This window comes from Bubalus kerabau, chromosome 3 (assembly GCF_029407905.1).
Source record: "Bubalus kerabau isolate K-KA32 ecotype Philippines breed swamp buffalo chromosome 3, PCC_UOA_SB_1v2, whole genome shotgun sequence".
Classification (NCBI taxonomy): Eukaryota; Metazoa; Chordata; class Mammalia; order Artiodactyla; family Bovidae; genus Bubalus; species Bubalus kerabau.
In genome coordinates, this window is record NC_073626.1 from 117,624,363 (window position 1) to 117,648,348 (window position 23,986).

Consider the following 23,986-nt stretch of genomic DNA (forward strand, 5'->3'; position numbering starts at 1 on the left):
AAAGGAGTTATGCCTTCCTTAATCAGACTTACAGAACTATTAAGAATTATGCTTACAGGGAAGTTGTGGTTAGCAGAGCACTGAAAACTGAGTGCACAGGAGTTCTGGGCTAATGACACAGAATTACTTGAAAGTGAATTATTGTACAGGCATGGGATACTTTAAGGGGAATGTGAATTTGATTCTGAGGTTGATAGTTAAATTTCTGGGAGCTGATAGGCATCATTCTCTGCCTTTCTGAATCAAAAATATAAGCAATCATTGGGGTTGCTGAATCAAAAATATAAGCAATCAAAACAGGAAGCAGTTAATGGTTTAGATAAATAAGAATTTGGGTGTGTTCAAAAGTGGAGGGGACCTTTAGCTATTCATCCTAGAAAATAGTTCATTTGTATGCTTGAAGTGGTATGTGCAAGGGTGAACATTGTGGCATTACTTGTAATTCTGCTCAGTTATCACAGTCTAAATGCCCATCAGTAGAGGAAGAATAAAACAAATAACCCTCCATTTACACTACAGAGCCCACATAGCATTAAAAGAACAGAGGAGACCTATATGTATCCTCACATTAGAAGACCTCTTGGACAAAATAATGAAAACAAACTGTCAAAAACATGTAGAACAGGGTACCGTTTCTGTTTCCAAAATCTTCTAAAATTGTTCATACAGATAATATATGTAAATGGACTGAAAATGTTCTAGAAAGGTAACAAATAATTAATTGTTTTTTCCCCTCTAATTGAGAGGATATCATTGGGAGTACATAAAAAGAAAACTTTTGCTATTCTTCATATTGGTTTCTATATAATTTTTAAACATTTTGAGAATATGTTCATGTTTTAAGGATGATCTACATGTGTATATGTGTGTATAAATGCATTATTTGTTTATATATACTTTAATAAGGGGATATTCTGAAAGAATATTTCATAGGATTATGAGAAAGGGAGTTATTTTTTCCCAGATAAGTAATCTGAGGTAACCAAAGGTAATACAGAAGAGGAACAGAATCTCAGCTGTCCTCTGGTTGGGTTACAGTTTCCAGACGTGGTAATGTCAAATGTGAGATACAAACAAAAGCTGTTAAGATAGCAGTCACCAGTTATTTCTCCATACACATGAAGCAGCATAAGTTATTTGCAAAGAAATCCATTACTCAGGAGTTTAATTTCATTTCAAACAAGTTGAGCTTGTCCCAAACATTCAGTCTTGGGACTGAGGATAACTTGATAAGTGAGCTACAGTCTTGGTCCTAGAGGGTAAACAGCTGTGGGAAGGACAGGCATGTAAGCATTTATCATTTATTTACAAGTCCCCACTCCAGTAGAAGCCTAAGTGAAGGACTCAAGGGAAGGACAGGCTGTAGGCATGCAAAGAGAAAAACAAATATGGATTGTTTTCAGGGAGATAAGAAATCTATTTTCATGAAGAAGCATATGAAGCATATCCTAGGGTCTAGGATGGACACGGGGGAATAAAGATGGGACAGGGCTGATGGCCTGGGAACCTGATGATGGTTCAAAGACTAGAGGTTTTGATGCTGATGAAAGTTTATTTCTGGAAGTTAACAGTGATAATAATTGGTTGAAATAATAATATTGGATGTGAACCTTCCAGGGACCTGAAAAAAGGCAACTTTATATGGCTAACAGGTGACATATCCTTTTTTTATTGAAGTATAGTTGACTTATAATATTGTGTTAGTTTCAGGTGTATAGCAAAAGGATTAACTTTAATGTATGTATATATATGTCTGTATGTATATATGCTATTTTACATATTCTTTTCCATTATAGGTTATTATAAGATATTGAGCATAGTTCCCTGTGCTATACAGTAGCTGTATAATAGCTGACATTTTTTGATCACTTTGTTTTCGTTGTTCAGTCACCCAGTCGTGTCTAACTCTTTGTGACCCCATGGACTGAAGCATGCCAGGCCTCCCTGTCCCTCACCATCTCCCGAAGTTTGCCCAAGTTCATGTCCATTGCATGGGTGATGCCATCCAGCCATCTCATTCTCTAATACCCTCTTTCTCCTTCTGCCTTCAATCTTTCCCAGCATCAGGGACTTTTCCAATGAGTCAACTGTTCGCATCAAGTGACCCAAATACTGGAGCTTCTGCTTCAGCATCAGTCCTTCCAATGAGTATTCACAGTTGATCTCCCTTATGATTGATTGGTTTGATCTCCCTGTAGCCCAAGAGACTATCAGAAGTCTTCTCCAGCATCACAATTCAAAGGCACCAATTCTTTGGCGATCTGCCTTCTTTACAGTCCAGCTCTCACAACTGTACATGACACTGGGAAGACCATAGCCTTAACTGTATGGACCTTTGTTGACAGAGTAATGGCTCTGCTTTTCAACACTGTCTGGGATTGTCAGAGCTTTCCTGCCGAGAAGTCATCTGATTTTGTGGCTGCAGTCACCATCTGCAGTGATTTTAGAGCCCAAGAAGAGGAAATCTGTCCCTGCTACCACCTTTCCCCCTTCTATTTGCCATAAAGTAACTGGGCCGGATGCCATGATCTTAGTTTTTTTAATATTCAGTTTTAAGCCAACTCCTTCATTCTCCTTCACTCTCATCAAGAGGCTCTTTAGTTCCTCTTTGCTTTCTGTCATTAGAGTGGTATAACCCATATATCTGAGGTAGTTGATGTTTCTCCCGTCTATCTTGATTTCAGCTTGTAATTCATCCAGCCTGGCTTTTCTCATGATGTGCTCCATGGATAGGTTAAATAAACAGGTTGATACCAGACAGCCCTGTGGTACTCTTTTCTCAGTCCTGAATCAATCAGTTGTTCCATGCATGGTTCTAACTGTTGCTTCTTGATCTGCCTACAAGTTTCTCAGGAGACAGAATAGATGGTCTGGTATTCCCATTTCTGTAAGAGCGTTCCGCAGTTCATGATGATCCATATAATCAAAGGCTTTGGCATAGTTGATTAAACAGAGGTAGATGTTTTTCTGGAATTCCTTTGATTTCTCTGTGATCCAGTGAATGTTGGCAATTTTATCTCTGGTTCCTCTGTCTTTTCTAAACCCAGCTTGGACATCTGGAAATCCTTTGTTCACCTAATGCTGAATCCTAGCATGCAAGTTCTTAAGCATGGCTTTACTAGCATGCAATTGTCTGATGGTTTGAATGTTCTTTATTACTACCCTTCTTGGGAATTGGGCTGAGGATTGACCTTTTCCAGTCTTGTGGCCACTGCTAGGTCTTCCAGATTGCTGACATATTGAGTGCAATACTTTGATAGCATCATCCTTTAGGGTTTTGAATAGCTGTACTGGAATTCCATCACATCCACTAGCTTTATTGAAAACAGTGCTTCCTGAGTCCCACTTGACTTTGCATTCCAGAATGTCTGGCTCTGGGTGACTGACCACACCATCATAGTTATCTGGTTCATTAATATCTGTTTTTCTACAGTTCTTGTATCTCTTCTTGAACTCTTCTGCGTCTACGAGGTCTCTACCATTTCTATTCTTTATTGTGCCCATCTTTGGATGAAATGTTCCCTTGATAATTCCACTTTTCTTGAAGAAATCTCTAGTCTTTCCCCTTCTGTTGTTTTCCTGTATTTCTATGCACTGTTCACTGAAGAAGGCCTTCTTGTCTCTCCTTGCTATTCTTTGGAACTCTGTGTTTAGTTAGATGTGTTTTTCCCTTTCCCCCTTGATTTTTGCTTCTCTTCTTTCTTCAGCTATTTGTAAGGCTGCCTCAGATAACCACTTTGCCTTCTTACTTTTCTTTTTCTTTGGGGTGGTTTTGTTCACTGCCTCCTGTACAATATTATGGACCTCCATCCACAGTTGCTCTGTTTACTACATCTAATCCTTTGAATCTATTCATTACCTCCATAATAGCTGACATTTTTTTTATTGCTTTACCTGTTGTTATAGCTGACATTTCTTGAACACTTTACTATGTTCTTGATACTCTGCTACATATATTATGTGAGTTATCTTACTGAATCCCTAAAAGTAATCCCATGATGTAAATAGCATTGTAATCCTACCTATGGTGTGGTAATGTTGTGATTTCCATTTTATAAATAAGCCATGTTAAGACTCAAAGAAACTTACTTATAACACCAGATATAAATAGCTCCAAACCTCTGATTTTATTTATGCCAATATGGCCCCCAGAAATAGACAAGCTCGAGTTTTTATTGTAAAGGGACTAACTGGTAAGTATAGTTTCCAGAGGTTAAGTACCTTCAGTAGATAAGTACATAACACATGGCTATCCTAAAGGACTGTTAAAATGGTGACAGGATGAAAATCACATCATAAAATAAGTCCAGGAAATCCATATGAAGGTTGGCTCCACCTCTGGTTATGGTAGTGAACAAGGAGGAAAGGAAAACTGAACAGAAGCTAGAGCTTCCCAAAATGGCAGCAGCATGTCTGAAGCTCGTTAGTTGTAGACAGTACAACTAGTTAGTTGTAGTTAGTTGTAGACTTTGTGAGAGAAATCATTTTTGAAATGAGTAATGCATGCAAACCCTTCCTGTGCAAAGCTTTTCATTTTACTAAATGGGTGATGGCAAGAATATTGAGCATTGAGTTTGGGGTTCAGGGGGAAGCTGGGTTTGGAGGGAACCACAGCAGCTTCCTCATCAGCCCAGTTCTTTAATGTAATTTTGGGTTTGTAGCTGGCAGTTTAGCCTTGAATCTAGTTCCCAGCCCTCCCAACCATTTTGGGAGTCACTCATTAAATTTTTAAAAATAATTTGCTTCTGAATCAATCAGCATCAGTTCCAAAGTAGAGTTTATGCTAGTCTTTTGTTAGTGCTGTTTTTCTTGGTTTTCTACAAATATTCTTTCAACAGAAAATTATCAATTACTTACTATTTGCTGAGTACTTACTTACCCAGGTATTAAAGATAAAAATACTTGATGATGCTTTTTCTATTTCTAGTCCACATATTATAGATACAGTCAGGAAATTTTCTTTAAATAATTTCTTTAAATAATTCTAAGGATTTTTCTATAAGATATATGGGGATATTAATATCTTAGAGGACTGTGATGCAATTTAGCATATATTGCATAAATCTTGTTTAAAATGTTTTATTGTAATCAACTCTGAATTAATTTCTATTGTTAAATTAGCCTATTTCCTCTGTGGCTGTTGCTCTCATCTTTTGTCCTCATTTACATAATTCTGCATTTCAGTTAATTTCTCTTTTTTCTTTTTAAGAAAAGTAACTTGATTGTTAAATTTTCTCTATTATTACCTCTTCTTTGTAATTAAAAGGTATAGCAAAGTTTAAAAAAAAGACTAAGAAAAAATCATACCTTTTGTCTTGAGAATATCCTTCAGTGCATTTTCATTGAGGGTCAGGGGAAGGTAAATTTTTTGTTTTAGTAAGTCTGAAGAGTTTGTTTTTTTATATCTTTTTCTCATGCTTGGATTGTATTTTGTAGCTCAGTTTGGAATTCTAGGTTCACAGTTATTACCCCTCAGCATTTTGAAAACATTATTCTCTTGTGTTCAGGGACTTACTTTTGCCAACTAGAAATATGTTGTCAGGCTAGCTATTCTAACAGGCTTTCATTTGTATGTCACTGTAAAAATGATGTCTAGTAAGTATTTAGCTTTCCTCTTTAGCTTGATGTTTGTATAGTTTTAATATTATACATGTTGATAGGAATTTACTTTTATTTATACTGTACTTCAGTCATAAAAACACATGTTCAGTTTTGGAAACATTTTAGCCATTATTTTTTAGAATATTTGTTCTATGTTATCTTATTTTCTTTTTCTTTTTTAGGGGGGATTCTGTAGATACATTTTAGAACATTTCAATCAATTTTCCCCATCTACAACTTTTTATTTGTGCTTCATTCAAAGTGAATTCATTAGTACAATTTTTAAATTCTTAATGCTCTCTTTGATTGTCAGGTTTTATCTGGCTTATGGTGTTTTTTTTTAGACCATGGTTTTCTTTTCTAGATTTATGATCCTTCTTCACACTGACTTGTTCATGTTTTTTACTTGCCTGTTCTATATCACAATTTCTCATTCCTTTTATTAATACTATTCCATTTTATATTTTGATTTTTACTTGTTCTTTTCTTCGGCTTTATTGAGGTATACTTGACAAAAATGGCATATTTTAAAGCATTCTGTATGATGCTAAAGCTGAAACTCCAGTACTTTGACCACCTCATGCGAAGAGTTGACTCATTGGAAAAGACTCTGATGCTGGGAGGGATTGGGGGCAGGGGGAGAAGGGGACGACAGAGGATGAGATGGCTGGATGGCATCACTGACTCGATGGACGTGAGTCTGAGTGAACTCCGGGAGTTGGTGATGGACAGGGAGGCCTGGTGTGCTGCGATTCGTGGGGTCACAAAGAGTCGAACACTACTGAGCGACTGAACTGAACTGAACTGATGATGTTTTGGTATAGATATACATTGTAAAATGAGTACCACAATCAAGCTAATTAACAATAACATCACCTCATATAGTTATGATTTTGTGTGTGTGTTTGGTGAGACACTCAAATCTCCTAATAAATTTCAAGTACACAATATAGTATTACTAATTATAGCCACCCTGCTATACATTGTATCTCCAGAATTTATTCATCCTGTAGCTGAGCCGTGGTACCCTTTGACAAATATGTTCCAGTTTCCCTCATCCCCCACATCCCTGGATAGCACTATTCTACTCTCTACTTTTATGAGTTAAACTACTTTTAGATTTCTCACTTAGGTAATTTCTATATCCTGGCCATTATGAATAGTGCTGCAATGAATATAGAATCATAGATGTCTCTCTGATACAGTGATTTTGTTTCCTTTGGCTATATACTTGGGGGTGGGATTGCTGGGTCATATGGTAGTTCTATTTTTAATGTTTTGAGGAATCTCCATATTGTTTTCTAGAGTGGCTGTGGCAATCTGTGGTCCAGCCAACAGTGTAAAAGTTTCCCTTTATTCCATATCCTTGTGAACACTTGTTATTTTTTGCCTTTTTGATAATACATATTTTGGGGAGGACAAGGGGAAGCTACTTTATTTATTTTTCTTTTATTGAAGTGTAGTTGTTGTATGTATTATATAAATTACAGGTATACAGTATAGTAGGGCTTCCCTGGAGGCTCAGTGGTAAAGAATCTGCCTGCCAGTGCCTACCAGTGCAGAAGATGTGGGTTCAATTTCTGGGTCAGGAAGATCCCCTGGAGAAGGAAATGGCAGCCCACTGCAGTAATCTTGCCTGGAAAATCCCATGGACAGAGGAGCCTGGCAGGGTACAGGGCATGGGGCCACAAAGAGTTGGACACGGCTTAGTCTAAAACAATGAAAATAATTCAATATAGTAATTCACGATTTTTAAAGATTATGGCCCATTTATAGTTATTATCAAATATCGATAATATTCCTGTGTTATACACTATATCATTATAGCTTTTTTATACCTAATTGCTTGTATTTCTAAATCCCCTTATCCTTAAATTGCCCTCTCCCCTTCCCTCTCCCCACTGGTAACAACTAGTTTGTTCTCTGAATCTGAGTCTGTTTCTTTTTTGTTATACTCACTAGTTTATTTTTTAAATTCCACATATAAGTGATATCATACAATATTTCTGTCTCTGTCTGACTTATTTCACTTAGCATAATGCCCTCCAAATATGTCCATGTTACTGCAAATGACAAATTTCATTATTTTTTTATATCTGACTAGTATTTCTTTGTGTGTGTGTGTACATATATATATATCACCACATCTTCATCCCTTCATCTGCTGATGAACACTTAGGTTTCTTCTGTAGCTTGGTAATTCTAAATAATGTTGCTGTGAGCATTGAGGTGTGTTTATCTTTTCAAATTAGTGTTTTCGCCTTCTTCAGACATAGACCCAGGAGCGGAATTGTTGGGTCATGTGGTAGTTACTTTCAGTTTTTGAGAAACCACAATGCTGTTTTCCACAGTGGCTGCGCCAATTTACGTTGCTACCAACTGTGTATGAGGATTCTCTTTTCGCCACATCCTCACCAACATTTGGTATTTGTGTTCTTTTTGATGATTGTCATTCTGGCAGGTGTGAAGTGATAGCTCATTGTGGTTTTAATTTGCATTTCCCTACAGTTTAGCAATGTCGAGCATATTTTCATAGGCCTGTTGGCCATCTGCATTTTCTCTTGGAAAAATGTTCATTCAGTTCTTCTTCTCATTTTTTAATTGGGTTGTTTGTTTTTGATGTTAATTTGTATGAACTGCTTATATATCAGCCATATCATTTGCAAATACAATTTTTTTTCCTCATTCATTAGGTCGTGTTTTTGTTGGTGGTTTCCTTTGCTATGCAAAAGCTTTTAAGTTTAATTAGATCCCATTTGTTTATTTTTGCTTTTATTTTCTCTACTTTAGAAGATGGATCAAAAAAAATTCTTTTGCTGTGATTTATGTCAGAGTGTTCTGCCTATGTTTTCATCTAGGAATTTTGTAGTATCTCATCTTACACTTAGACCTTTAATCCATTTCTAGTGTATTTATGTGCATGGTGTTAGAGAATGTTCTAACTTCATTCTTTTACATGTAGCTGTCCAGTTTTCCCAGCATCACTTAAGGAAGAGACTGTCTTTTCTCCATTGTATATTCTTGCCTCCATTGTCATAGACAGATTGACCATAGGTGCAAATAATATCCATTTTAATAGCTGTGAGATGATATCTCATTGTACTTTTGATTTGCATTTTATGATAATTAGTGATGTTGCGTGAACGTTGACATTTTAGGAATCAGCGAACTAAATGGAGTGGAATGGGTGAATTTAACTCAGATGACATTATACCTACTACCATGGGGCAAGAATCCCTTACAGGAAATGGAGTAGCCGTCATAGTCAAGAAAAGAATCCGAAAAGCAGTACTTGGATGCAATCTAAAAATGACAGAATGATCTCTGTTCGTTTCCAAGACAAACAATTCAATGTCACGTAATCCAAGTCTATGCCCCGACCAGTAATGCTGAAGAAGCTGAAGTTGAATGGTTCTATGAAGACCTACAAGACCTAACTAAGAACTAAGTTCTAAGAACTAACACCCAAAAAAGATGTCCTTTTCATTATAGGGGACTGGAATGCAAAAGTAGGAAGTCAAGAAACACCTGGGGTAACAGGCAAATTTGGCCTTGGAGTACAAAATGAAGTAGGGCAAAGGCTAATAGAATTTTGCTGAGAGAACACACTGGTCATAGCAAACACCTTCTTCCAACAACAAGAGAAGACTCTACACATGGACCTTACCAGATGGTCAACACCGAAATCAGATTGATTATATTCTTTGCAGCCAAAGATGGAGAAGATGTATACAGTCAGCAAAAAGAAGTACAAGAGCTGACTGTGGCTCAGATCATGAACACCTTATTGCCAAATTCAGATTTAAATTGAAGAAAGTGGGGAAAACCACTGGACCATTCAGGTATGACCTAAATCAAATCCCTTATGATTATACAGTGCAAGTGAAAAATCAATTTAAGGGACTAGATCTGATAGACTGCCAGATGAACTATGGATTGAGGTTCATGACATTGTATAGGAGACAGGGATCCAGACCATCCCCAAGAAAAAGAAATGCAAAAAAGCAAAATGGTTGTCTGAGGAGGCCTTACAAATAGTTGTGAAAAGAAGAGAAGCGAAAAGCAAAGGAGAAAAGGAAAGATATACCCATTTGAATGCAGAGTTCCAAAGAATAGCAAGGAGAGATAAGAAAGCCTTCCTCAGTGATCAGTGCAAAGAAATAGGAAAAAAGAACAGAATGGGAATGACTAGAGATCTCTTCAAGAAAATTAGAGATACCAAGGGATTATTTCTTGCAAAGATGGGCTAAATAAAGGACAGAAACTGTATGGACCTAAAAGAAGCAGAAGATATTAAGAAGAGGTGAGAAGAATACACAGAAGAATTGTACAAAAAAGATCTTCATGAACCAGATAATCATGATGATGTGATCACTCACCTAGAGCCAGACATCCTGGAATGCAAAATCAAGGGGGCCTTAGGAAGCATTACTATGAACAAAGCTAGTGGCAGTGATGGAATTCCAGTTGAGCTGTTTCAAATCCTAAAAGATAGTGCTGTGAAAGTGCTGCACTCAATATGCCAGCTAATGTAGAAAACCCAGCAGTGGCCACAGGACTGAAAAAGGTCAGTTTTCATTCCAGTCCCTAAGAAAGGCAATGCCAAAGCATGATCAAAGTACCACACAATTGCACTCATCTCACACACATTTGTAAAATAATGCTCAAAATTCTACAAGCCAGGCTTCAAAAACATGTGAACCGTGAATTTCCAGATGTTCAAGCTGGTTTTAGAGAAGGCAGAGGAACCTGAGATCAAATTGCCAACATCCGCTGGATCATGGAAAAAGCAAGAGAGTTCCAGAAAAACATCTATTTCTGCTTTATTGACTATGCCAAAGCCTTTGACTGTGTGGATCACAATAAACTGTGGAAAATCCTGAAAGAGATGGGAATACCAGACCACCTGACCTCCCTCTTGAGAAACCTATATGCAGGTCAGGAAGCAATAGTTAGAACTGGGCATGGAACAGCTGGCTCATTCCAAATTGGGAAAGGAGTATGTCAAGGCTGTATATTGTCACCCTGCTTATTTAACTTCTATGCAGAGTACATCATGAGAAACGCTGGGCTGGATGAAGCACAAGCTGGAATCAAGATTGCCTGGAGAAATATCAATAACCTCAGATATGCAGATGACACCACCTTTATGGCAGAAAGTGAAGAAGAACTAAAAAGCCTCTTGATGAAAGTGAAAGTGGAGAGTGAAAAAGTTGGCTTAAAGCTCAGCATTTGGAAAACGAAGATCATGGCATCTGGTCCCATCACTTCATGGGAAATAGATGGGGAAACAGTGGAAACAGGGTCAGACTGCAGATGGTGACTGCAATCATGAAATTAAAAGATGCTTACTCCTTGGAAGAAATGTTATGACCAACCTAGACAGCATATTAAAAAGCAGAAACATTACTTTGTCAACCAAGGTCTGTTTAGTAAAAGCTATGGTTTTTCCAGTAGTCATGTATGGATTTGAGGGTTGGACTATAAAGAAAGCTGAGTGCCAAAGAATTGATTCTGTTTTGTTTTTTTTTTTAACATAAATTTATTTATTTTAATTGGAGGTTAATTACTTTACAATATTGTATTGGTTTTGCCATACATCAACATGAATCCGCCACGGGTATACACATGTTCCCCATCCTGAACCCCCCCCTCTCTCCTCCCTCCCCTCTGAGACCATCCCTCTGGGTCATCTCAGTGCACCAGCCCCAAGCATCCAGTATCATGCATTGAATCTGGACTGGCGATTCATTTCATATATGATATTATATATGTTTCAATGCCATTCTTCCAAATCATCCCACCCTCTGCCTCTCCCACAGAGTCCAAAAGACTGTTCTATACATCTGTGTCTCTTTTGCTGTCTCGCATACAGGGTTATCGTTACCATCTTTCTAAATTCCATATATATGCGTTAGTATACTGTATTGGTGTTTTTCTTTCTGGCTTATTCTTTTGAACTGTGGTGTTTGAGAAGACTCATGAGAGTCCCTTGGACTGCAAGGAGATCCAACCAGTCCATCCTAAAGGAAATCAGTCCTGAATATTCTTTGGAAGGCCTGATGTTGAAACTGAAACTCCAATACCTGACGCAAAAGAGCTGACTCATTTGAAAAGACCCTGATTCTGGGAAATATTGAATGTGGGAGGGAAGGAGATGACAGAGGATGAGATTGTTGGATGGTATCACTGACTCAATGGACAAGATTTTGAATAAACTCTAGGAGTTGGTGATGGGCAGGGAGGCCTGGTGTGCTGCAGTCCATGGGGTCGCAAAGAGTTGGACACGACTGAGCGACTGAACTGAACTGAGCACCTTTTCATGTACTTGTTGGCCATATATGTGTATCTTCTTTTGTTGTCAGTTTTAGTTTTTTGGGTTTTTTTTGTCAATGAATTCTCTGAATTTAAAATTTTTTTTCTCTACTCAGTTTCCATGTACTTTGTTTTCCATTTCATCTTGAGTGTATATTTTCCCCCATTTTCTCTACATGCTTCTCTATCTAGAGGATTAGTGGATACTTCTGGAAGACTTACAAAATACCCAATCCAAGATCAGGGTTTATATGAGTGACTTGCTGCATCTATCCAGTAATATAAAATTGGGCACATATCATATAAAGCTGAGCGAATAAATGACTTGGTTAAACTTTTATCTTTGAGACAGCCTGTCCTCTTATTGTAGCCTAGGATAGCAATTTGTACCATCCTTCTTTTAAGTTTGAGAAACTCTTTTTTCTGAAGGTAACATGCTGTGTTTTGGCTTCAAACTTTATAGAAATTTCATTTTTATGTTTTATTCTTTTAATTAGAAGATAATTACTTTACAATATTGTGATGATTTTTGCTATACATCAACATGAATAGGCATTAGGTATACATAGGTCCCCTCCTTGACCCACCTCTACCTCCTTCCCCATTATTTGTTCTAGTTCTGTGAAAAATACCATTGATAGTTTGATAGGGATTGCAGTGAATCTACAGATTGCTTTGAGTGGTACAGTCGTTTTCACATTATTGATTCTTCCAATCCAAGAACATGGTTTATCTCTACATATGTTTGTGTGATCAATGATTACTTTTCAGTGTCTTAGAGTTTTCTGCATACAAGTCTTTTGTCTCTTTCAGTAAATATATTCCTAAGAATTTTATTCTTTTTGTTGCAATGGTGAATGAGATTTTTTTCTTTAATTTATCTTTCTGATTTTTCATTGTTAGTGTATAGGAATGCAAAAGATTTCTGTGTATTAAATTTATATCCTGCGACTTTACTATATTCATTGATTTGTTGTTGTTCAGTTGCTCAGTTGTGTCTGACTCTTTGTGACCTCGTGTCTCCCGGAGTTTGCTCACACTCATGTCCACTGAGTTGGTGATGCCATCCAATCATCTCATCCTCTGTCATCCCCATCTCCTTCTGCCTTCAGTCTTTCCCAGCATCAGGTTTTTTCCCTAATGAACCGGCTCTTTGCATCAGGTGGCCTAAGTGTTGAAGCTTCAGCTTTAGCACCAGTCCTTTCAATGAATATTCAGGCCTGATTTCCTTTAGGATTGACTGGTTTGATCTCCTTGTAGTCCAAAGGACTCTCAAGAGTCTTCTCCAACACCACAGTTCAAAAATATGAATTCTTTGTTGCTCAGCCTTCATCATGGTCCAGTACTCACATCCATACATGACTACTGGAAATATCATAGCTTTGACTGGATGGACCTTTGCCACCAAAGTAATGTCTCTGCTTTTTAATATGCTGTCTAGCTTTGTCATAGTAGATAGTTTTTCTGGAATTCTCTTGCTTTTTCTATGATCCAGTGGATGTTGGCAATTTGATCTCTGGTTCCTCTGCCTTTTCTAAATCCAGGTTGTATATCTGAAAGTTCTCGGTTCACATACTGTTGAAGCCTAACTTGAAGGATTTTGAGCATTACTTTGCTAGCATGTGAAATAAGTACAATTGTGCAGTCATTTGAACATTCTTTGGCATTGTAGTTCTTTAGTATTGGAATGAAAACTGACCTTTTCCAGTCCTATGGCCACTGCTGAGTTTTCTAAATTTGCTAGCATATTGAGCACACCACTTTCACAGCAGCATCTTTTAGGATTTGAAATAGCTCAACTGGAATTCCATCACCTCCACTAGCTTTGTTCGTAGTGATGCTTTCTAAGGCCCACTTGACTTCACATTCCAAGATGTCTGGCTCTAGGTGAGTGATCACACCATCCTGATTATCTGGGTCATGAAGATCTTTTTTGTACAGTTCTGTGTATTCTTCTCACCTCTTCTTAATATATTCTGCTTCTGTTAAGTCCATACAGTTTCTGTCCTTTATTGTGCCCACCTTTGCATGAAATAGTCCCTTGGTATCTCTAATTTTCTTCAAGAGATCTATAGTCATTCCCATTCTATTGTTTTTCCCTATTTCTTTTCATTGTTCACTTAGAAAGGCTTTCTTATCTCTCCTTGCTGTTCTTTAGAACTCTGCATTCAGATGGGTGTATCTTTCCTTTTCTCCTTTGTCTTTTTCTTTTCTCGGCTATTTTAAGGCCTCCTCAGACAACCATTTTTCCTTTTTGCATTTCTTTTTCTTGGGGATGGTCTTGATCACTGCCCTATATACAGTGTTACAAACCTGCATCCATAGTTCTTCAGGCACTCTGTCCATCAGATCTAATCCCTTGAATCTATTTGTCACTTCCACTGTATAATACTAAGAGATTTGATTTAGGTCATATCTAAATGGCCTAGTGGTTTTCCGACTTTTTTAAAATTTAAGTCTGAATTTTGCAAATCTGAGTTCATGATCTGAACCACAGTCAGCTCCTGGTCTTGTTTAGCTGACTATATAGAGCTTCTCCATCTTTATCTGATAAGAATATAATCAATCTGATTTTGGTAATGACCATCTGACGGGGTTCGTGAGTACAGTCATCTCCTGTGTTGCTGGAAGAGGGTGATAGGACCAGTGCATTCTCTTGGCAAAACTCTGTTAGCCTTTGCTCTACTTCATTTTGTACTCTAAGTCCAAACTTGCCTGTCACTCCAGGTATCTCGTGACTTCCTACATTTGCATGCCAGTTCCCTATGTGCTTCCCATATTCCCTTGGTGCTTCCCAAGACCTGGGGAGGGATCAAGACCATCCCCATGGAAAAGAAATGCAAAAAAGCAAAATGGCTGTCTGGGGAGGCCTTACAAATAGCTGTGAAAAGAAGAGAAGCGAAAAGCAAAGGAGAAAAGGAAAGATATAAGCATCTGAATGCAGAGTTCCAAAGAATAGCAAGGAGAGATAAGAAAGCCTTCCTCAGCGTTCAATGCAAAGAAATAGAGGAAAACAACAGAATGGGAAAGACTAGAGATCTCTTCAAGAAAATTAGAGATACCAAGGGAACATTTCATGCAAAGTTGGGCTCAATAAAGCACAGAAATGGTATGGACCTAACAGAAGCTGAATATATTAAGAAGAGATGGCAAAGAATACACAGAACTATACAAAAAAGATCTTCACAACCCAGATAATCAGGATGGTGTGATCACTGACCTAGAGCCAGACATCCTGGAATGTGAAGTCAAGTGGGCCTTAGAAAGCATCACTACGAACAAAGCTAGTGGAGGTGATGGAATTCCAGTTGAGCTATTTCAAATCCTGAAAGATGATGCTGTGAAAGTGCTGCACTCAATATGTTAGCAAATTTGGCAAACTCAGCAGTGGCCATAGGACTGGAAAAGGTCAGTTTTCATTCCAATCCCAAAGAAAGGCAATGCCAAAGAATGCTCAAACGACCGCACAATTGCACTCATCTCACATGCTAGTAAAGTAATGCTCAAAATTCTCCAAGCCAGGCTTCAGCAATATGTGAACCGTAGACTTCCTGATGTTCAAGCTGGTTTTCGAAAAGGCAGAGGAACCAGAGATCAAATTGCCAACATCTGCTGGATCATAGAAAAAGCAAGAGAGTTCCAGAAGAGCATCTATTTCTGCTTTATTGACTATGCCAAAGCCTTTGACTGTGTGAATCACAATAAACTGTGTAAAATTCTGAAAGAGATAGGAATACCAGACCACCTGACCTGCCTCTTGAGAAATTTGTATGCAGGTCAGGAAGCAACAGTTAGAATTGGACATGGAACAACAGACTGGTTCCAAATAGGAAAAGGAGTACGTCAACGCTGTATATTGTCACCCTGCTTATTTAACTTCTATGCAGAGTACATCATGAGAAACGCTGGACTGGAAGAAACACAAGCTGGAATCAAGATTGCTGGGAGAAATATCAATAACCTCAGATATGCAGATGACACCACCTTTATGGCAGAAAGTGAAGAGGAACTCAAAAGCCTTTTGATGAAAGTGAAAGAGGAGAGTGAAAAAGTTGGCTTAAAGCTCAACATTCAGAAAACGAAGATCATGGCATCTGGTCCCATCACTTCATGGGAAATAGATGGGGAAACAGTGGAAACAGTGTCAGACTTTATTTTTGGGGGCTCCAAAATCACTGCAGATGGTGACTGCAGCCATGAAATTAAAAGACGCTTGCTCCTTGGAAGGAAAGTTACGACCAACCTAGATAGCATATTCAAAAGCAGAGACATTACTTTGCCAACAAAAGTTCATCTAGTCAAGGCTATGGTTTTTTTCTGTGGTCATGTATGGATGTGAGAGTTGGACTGTGAAGAAGGCTGAGCACCGAAGAATTGATGCTTTTGAACTGTGGTGTTGGAGAAGACTCTAGAGAGTCCCTTGGACTGCAAGGAGATCCAACCAGTCCATTCTGAAGGAGTCAGCCCTGGGATTTCTTTGGAAGGAATGATGCTAAAGCTGAAACTTCAGTACTTTGGCCACCTCATGTGAAGAGTTGACTCATTGGAAAAGACTCTGATTCTGGGAGGGATTGGGGGCAGGAGGAGAAGGGGACGACAGGATGAGATGGCTGGATGGCATCACTGACTCGATGGACGTGAGTCTGAGTGAACTCTGGGAGTTGGTGTTTGACAGGGAGGCCTGGCATGCTGTGATTCATGGGGTTGCAAAGAGTCGGACATGACTGAGCGACTGAACTGAACTGATGGTGCTTCCCAGATGATTCAATGATAAAGAATCAGCCTACCAATGAAGGAAGCACAGGCGATGGAGGTTTGATCCCTGAGTCCAAAAGGTCCCCTGGACAAGGAAATAGCAACCAACTCCAGAATCCTTGCCTGGAAACTCTATGGACAGAGGAGGCTGGTGAGCTGCAGTCCATAGGGTCACAAAGAGTTGGACACCATAAAGCAACTTAGCACACATGTACCCCTATGTTGAAAATGACATCTAATTTTGATGTTAGTTCTAGAAGGCCTTTAGGTCTTCATAGAATCGTTCAACTTCATCCTCTTTGGCATAGATTGGGGCATAGACCTGGATTACCATGATATTGAGTGGGTTGCCTTGGAAATGAACAGAGATTATACTGTCATTTTTGAGATTACACACAAGTACTGTATTTTGGACCCTTTTGTTGACTATGAGAGATACTCCCTTTCTTCTAATGGATTCTTGCCCACCGTAGTAGATATAATGGTCATCTGAATTAAATTTACCCATTCCGGTCCATTTTAGTTCACTGATTCCTAAAATGTCAATGTTCACTCTTGCCATCTCCTGTTTGACCACTTCCGATTTACCTTGGTTTATGGACCTAACATTTCAGGTTCCTATGCAATATTGTTCTTTGTAGAATTGGGCTTTACTTTCACCACCAGACGCATCCACAACTGGGCCTTGTTTCCACTTTGACTCAGCCTCTTCATTCTTTCTGGAGCTATTTCTCTGCTATTCTCCTGCATCATATTGGGTACTTATTGACTTGGGGAGTTCATCTTTCAGTATCATATCTTTTTATACTTTCCTGTTGTTCATGAGGTTCTCAAGGCAAAAATACTGAAGTAGTTTGCCATTCTCTTTTTCAGTGGACCACATTTTGTCAGAACTCTCCACCATGTCCATTTTATAAAACACAATTTTGTACTGAAGAGTTTTTTTAAAAAGATAACCTATGTACATGCAGTTATTTTACCTCAAAGTACTTAAAATACAGTGTAAACATTTAAGAGGCACAACAAATTCTACTGTGGTTCAAATATTCATTGATTGGGTAATTTTCTGATAGCATCTTTAGGATTTTCTATGTAGAGAATCATGTTATCTGCCAACAGTGAGAATTTTACTTTTTCTTTTCCAGTCTGAATCCCTGCTATTTCTTTCTATTCTCTGATTACCATGGCTAGGACTTCCAAAACTATGTTGAAGAATAGTGGCGAGAGTGGGCTTCCTTGTATTGTTCTTGAATTTAGAAGAAATGCTTTCAGTTTTTCACCATTGAAGATGTTTGCTGTGGGTTTGTCATATATGGCCTTTATTATGTTGAGATATGTTCCTTCTATGCCTATTTTCTGAAAGTTTTTTTTTTTTTTTTTTTAAATCATAAGTGGGTGCTGAATTTTGTCACAGGCTTTCTCTGCATCTGTTGGTGATGTTTATATCTTTCAATTTGTTAATATGGTGAATCACACTGATTAATTTGTATATATTGAGGAATCCTTGCATTTTTGGGTTAAAGCCCACTGATTATGTTGTATGATCTTTTTAATGTGTAGTTGGATTCTGTTTGCTGGAATTTTGTTGAGGATTTTTGCATCTATGTTCATCAGTGATATTGGCCTGTAATTTTCTTTCTTTCTTTCTTTCTTTTTTTATTATGGCTTCTTTGTCTGGTTTTGCCATTAGTATGATTGTTACCTTGTAGAAAAAGTTTGGGAGTTTTCCTTCCTCTGCAATTTTCTGAAAGAGTTTGAGCAGGATAGGTTTTAGCTCTTCTCTGAACTTTTGGTAGAGTTCACCTATGAAGCCATGTGGCCCTGGACTTTTGTTTGTTGGAAGATTTTTGATTATAGTTTTGATTTCTGTGCTGGTGATTGGTCTGTTCATATTTTCTATTTCTTTCTGGTTCAGTGTTAGAAGGTTACACTTGTCTAAGAATGTCTCTATTTCTTCCAAGTTGTCCATGTTATTGACATACAGTTGCTCAGAGTTTTCGCTTATGATCCTTTGTATTTCTGTGCTGTCTGTTGTAACTGTTATTACATTTCTAATTTTATTGATTTGAGTCTTCTTTTTTTTTTCTTGATGAGTCTGGCTAACAGTTTGTCAATTTGATTATCTCCTCAAAGAATCAGATTTTAGTTTTATTGATCTTTGCTATTCTGCTTTATTGACTATGCCAAAGCCTTTGACTGTGTGGATCACAATAAACTGTGGAAAATTCTGAAAGAGATGGGAATACCAGACCACCTGACCTGCCTCTTCAGAAACGTATATGCAGGTCAGGAAGCAACAGTTAGAACTGGACATAGAACAACAGACTGGTTCCAAATAGGAAAAGGAGTATGTCAAGGTTGTATATTGTCACCCTGCTTATTTAACTTCTATGCAGAGTACATCATGAGAAACGCTGGGCTGGAAGAAGCACAAGCTGGAATCAAGACTGCCGGGAGAAATATCAATAACCTCAGATATGCAGAGTTGGACATGACTAAGCGACTGAACTGAACTGATAGTCTTTTTCATTTCTTCTTCATTTATTTCTGCTCTGATCTTTATGGTTTCTTTCCTTCTACTAGCTTTGGGTGTATTTTGTTCTTCTTTTTAGTTGCTTAGGTATAACGTTAGGTTTTTTATTTGATGTCTCCCTTGCATATTAGGTATCAACCTCTTTCTCATTTTTGTATGCTTCTACACCCAGAACCCAGTAGGCCCAGGATGTTAGTACATTTTCTGAGCTCAGTTTCTGGTTCATAGAGATGTTTATCTTGTTTATAGATAATATAAAATAGAGGATGTATAAACCTACAAAAATTATGTATCTTTCCCAGCTATTAACTAATGGGAAGCTCTTACTTTGAGGTCCATTTATCTATCCATGATTGGGCTGCAGATTACCATAAATCCTTAGAATTGTGCAAAAAATTGTACACATAATAAATGTTTGTATTTTTCCAAGGTGTTGTATATTTAACTTCCCCTGATCCTTTAAGTTTTCAAGAGCCACTGACCTAATTTGACTCTTTCAATCTAAATACATGTTATATTTGCCAGGAAAAGACACAGTAATCAGAATTTATCTTATTGTTCCTCCAAGATGTATAATTATTTTTTTTTAACCTTGAACAACATTAGGATAATTTTAAAAAGCAGTGGTATGGCGGCAACTTTGGAAAGGTTTGAATGGAATCCCCCAACATAAAGCTGAAATTCAGCTTCATGGTACAATTTTATTTTTTCTTTTGGCAGTCAAAGGAAATGCTTTCTTTAATGGGAAAATGTAAATATTTAAAGCAGCAAGATGGGAAATGAAGAGGGTATTTATTATATGTTAGTCTCTTAACAACTGCTTTTATGACATTATGGAAGTTAAATGCAGTTTGCTTGGTAGATAGAGAAAAATGTGTGAGTAGCAAATGTGGGAACTAAGACAGTGTCACTGCTGTACATTCAGTAAGGAGTCGATGTGTACTAGTGCACGATGCTGGAGTCTATTGCCGTTTATTCTACATGATTCAGTAGCCAGGCATTCAGCTTAACTTCAGTTCACATAATGAATATATTATGCAGAACTAAGATAAAAATGAGTGCATAATTTAAAGCAACACACACAAAAAAAGTTAGAACGAAGTATGACCTAATTTTTCATCTTGAAGCTTAAAAGCGATAAGTGCAATGAACAATCCAAAATTCTAATCAAGGAAACAACCTCATATATAATACCAACCAAAAGAATATGCCATCTAGGAATAAATTTAGAAAAACATTGTTAAGACTTACACACCAAAATTTATAAAATATTGTTAAAAAAATTTTAAAGGTCTAAACAAATAGAAAGGCATCCTATTCTCATGGATCAGAAAACTTAGCATTGTTAGGATGGAAATACTCTACAGGTTGATCTACAGACTCAATGCAATCTGTATCAAAACTCCAGCTGGCTTTTTTCAGAAATTTATAAGCTGATGCTAAAATTCATATGAAAATACAGGCATATTCATATGGAAAATAGCCAACATCATCTTGAAAATGAAGACTAAAGTTCAAAGACTCACATTCCCAATTCAGAACTGACTATAAAGCTATATTAATCAAAATACTGTGGTTCTGACATAGTTCAGTTCAGTTCAGTTGCTCAGTCGTGTCCGACTCTTTGCGACCCCATGAATTGCAGCACGCCAGGCCTCCCTGTCCATCACCAACTCCCGGAGTTCACCCAGACTCACATCCATCGAGTCAGTGATGCCATCCAGCCATCTCATCCTCTGTCGTCCCCTTCTCCTCCTGCCCCCAATCCCTCCCATCATCAGAGTCTTTTCCAATGAGTTAACTCTTCGCATGAGGTGGCCAAAGTACTGGAGTTTCAACTTTAGCATCATTCCTTCCAAAGAAAACCCAGGGCTGATCTCCTTCAGAATGCACTGGTTGGATCTCCTTGCAGTCCAAGGGACTCTCTAGAGTCTTCTCCAACACCACAGTTCAAAAGCATCAATTCTTCGGCGCTCAGCCTTCTTCACAGTCCAACTCTCACATCCATACATGACTACAGGAAAAACCATAGCCTTGACTAGACGAACCTTTGTTGGCAAAGTAATGTCTCTGCTTTTGAACATGCTATCTAGGTTGGTCATAACCTTCCTTCCTACGAGTAAGCGTCTTTTTAATTTCATGGCTGCAGTCACCATCTGCAGTGATTTTGGAGCCCCCAAAAATAAAGTCTGACACTGTTTCCACTGTTTCCCCATCTATTTCCCATGAAGTGATGGGACCGGATGCTATGATCTTCGTTTCCTGAATGTTGAGCTTTAAGCCAACTTTTTCACTCTCCTCTTTCACTTTCATCAAGAGGCTTTTGAGTTCCTCTTCACTTTCTGCCATAAGGGTGGTGTCATCTGCATATCTGAGGTTATTGATATTTCTCCCAGCAATCTTGATTGCAGCTTGTGTTTCTTCCAGCCCAGCGTTTCTTATGATGTACTCTGCATAGAAGTTAAATAAGCAGGGTGACAATATACAGCGTTGACGTACTCCTTTTCCTATTTGGAACCAGTCTGTTGTTCCATGTCCAGTTCTAACTGTTGCTTATAGGCTAGACATAAATTTCAGGTGAATAGAATTGAGAACATAGAAATAAACGGTCACACATATGGTCAATTATTTTTGACAAGGGTACCAAGACAGTTCTCAGGGTGAAAGAATAGTTTCTTCAATGAATATTACTAGAACAATTGGGTGTGCTGTGCTGTGCTGTGCTTAGTCACTTAGTCATGTCCAACTCTTTGTGAACTCATGGACTGTAGCACTCATGGACTTCAAGTCCGTATAGCACTCATGGACTTCTATCCATGGGGATTCTCCAGGCCAGAATACTGGAGTAGGTTACCATGCCCTCCTCCAAAGAATCTTCCCAACCCAGGAATTGAACCCAGATCTCCCACATTGCAGGTGGATTCTTTACTGTCTGAGCCACCAGGGAGCCCAAGAATACTGAATTGGGTAGACTATCCCTTCCCCGGGGGATCTTCTGGACCCAGGAATTGAACCATGGCCTCTTGCATTGCAGGCAGATTCTTTACCAGCTGGGCTACCAGGGAAGCCCAAACAGTTGGATATCCATATGTAAAAGAATGATTTTGGACCTCTACCTGACATCATACACAAAAGTTAACTCAAATCACAGACCTGAGTGTAAAATATAAGATCATAAAAATTTCTATGTTTCAGGGCTTCCCTGGTGGCTCAGACAGTAAAGAATCTGCCTGCAATGCAAGAGACCTGGGTTTGATCCCTTGGTTTGGAAGATCCCCTGGAGAAAGGAATGGCAACCCACTCTAGTATTCTTGCCTGGAGAATTCCATGGATAGAGGAGCCTGGCAAGCTATAGTCAATGGGGTCGCAGAGTCAGACTCAACTGAGCTACTAACACACACAAATGATAGGAGTAAATCTTCACAACTTTGGAGTAGGCCAGAGTTTCTTAGAAATGACACCAAAAGCATTAGCAACAAAACAAAAAACATAGATAGCTTGGGTGTCAATAAAATTAAAAATATTTGTGCATCAAGGGACATTGTCATAAAAATAAAATGATCACCCCCAAAATGAGAGAAATATTTGCAAGTAGTATATCTGACAAGGGACTTGTAACCAGAATAAAGAAAGAACTCTTACAACTGAACAATAAAATGAGAGATCATCCAATTAAAAAATGGGCAAATGTCTGTATAGATATTTCTCCAAACAAAATAAACACATGAAAAGATGGTAAACATTGGTTATTAAGGGAATGGAAGTCAAAACTATGATGAAAGATCACTTGAAATCCACTGAAGTGATTACAATAAATATAGACAATACCAAATGTAGGCAAAGGTGTGGAGAAATTAGGATGCTAATACATTGCTGGTGAGAATATAAAATGGTATAACCACTTTGGAAAACAATTTGGCAGTTTCTCAAAATGCTAAACTGAGAGTTTCCATTTAACCCAACAATTCTACTTTTAGGTATATTTCCAAGAGAAATGAAAACATATATCCATATGAAGAATTGTTAATGAATGCTCAAAGTAAAAATGCAGAAACAAGCCCTATGTCCAATGGCTGATAAATAGGTAAAATACAGTAATTCATATAATGGGTTATTATTCAACCATAAAAGGGAATAAAATACTTATGCATGCTATAGCATGAGTGATTCTCAAAAGCTTTATATTATGTGAAAGAAGACTGTCACAAAGACCATTCATCATGGTTCCACTTGTGTGAAATGTCCAGAATAAACAAATCCATGGAGCCAGAGTGTAGACTTAGAGGTTGTCTGCAGATAGGCAGAGGAGAGAGCATGGGGAAGCACCACAAATGTCTATGGGTTTTCTTTCTGGAATGTTGAAAATTTTGTAAAATTAGATTGTGCTGATAATTGCACAGTTCTGTGAACTAACTAGAAACCACTGAGCTGTACACTTTAAATGAGTCAATATTATATGAATTGTATCTCAACAAAGCTGAAAATTAAGAGATGCAATTAATTTAAAAACCAAAGGTTTTTATGTATATAAATTACAGTTAAACATATTTTGGGGTCAAAAGAAATCTTAAAGATCACTTACTTTATTTTTCTTTATATGTGAGATGAAGCTGAGGTCTAGATATTTTGGTTAATTTGTTGAAGATAATATAAGTAGTTAGTAACAGAACCGGATATATAAAGCCTATATTTGAATTTCTAAAATGTATTGAGATTTGCTAAACCCAACAGAGACCAGCTACACAGCAAAATATGAGGTAATAATATGGTCATAATTCAGAT

At 37.9% G+C, this 23,986-nt stretch overlaps 1 protein-coding gene across 14 annotated transcripts in view; it reads left to right on the forward strand.

The window, feature by feature from the left end:
- NCKAP5 (NCK associated protein 5) overlaps positions 1–23,986 on the forward strand; it is a 1,093,872-nt gene that overhangs the window by 20,407 nt on the left and 1,049,479 nt on the right. The window lies entirely within an intron of this gene.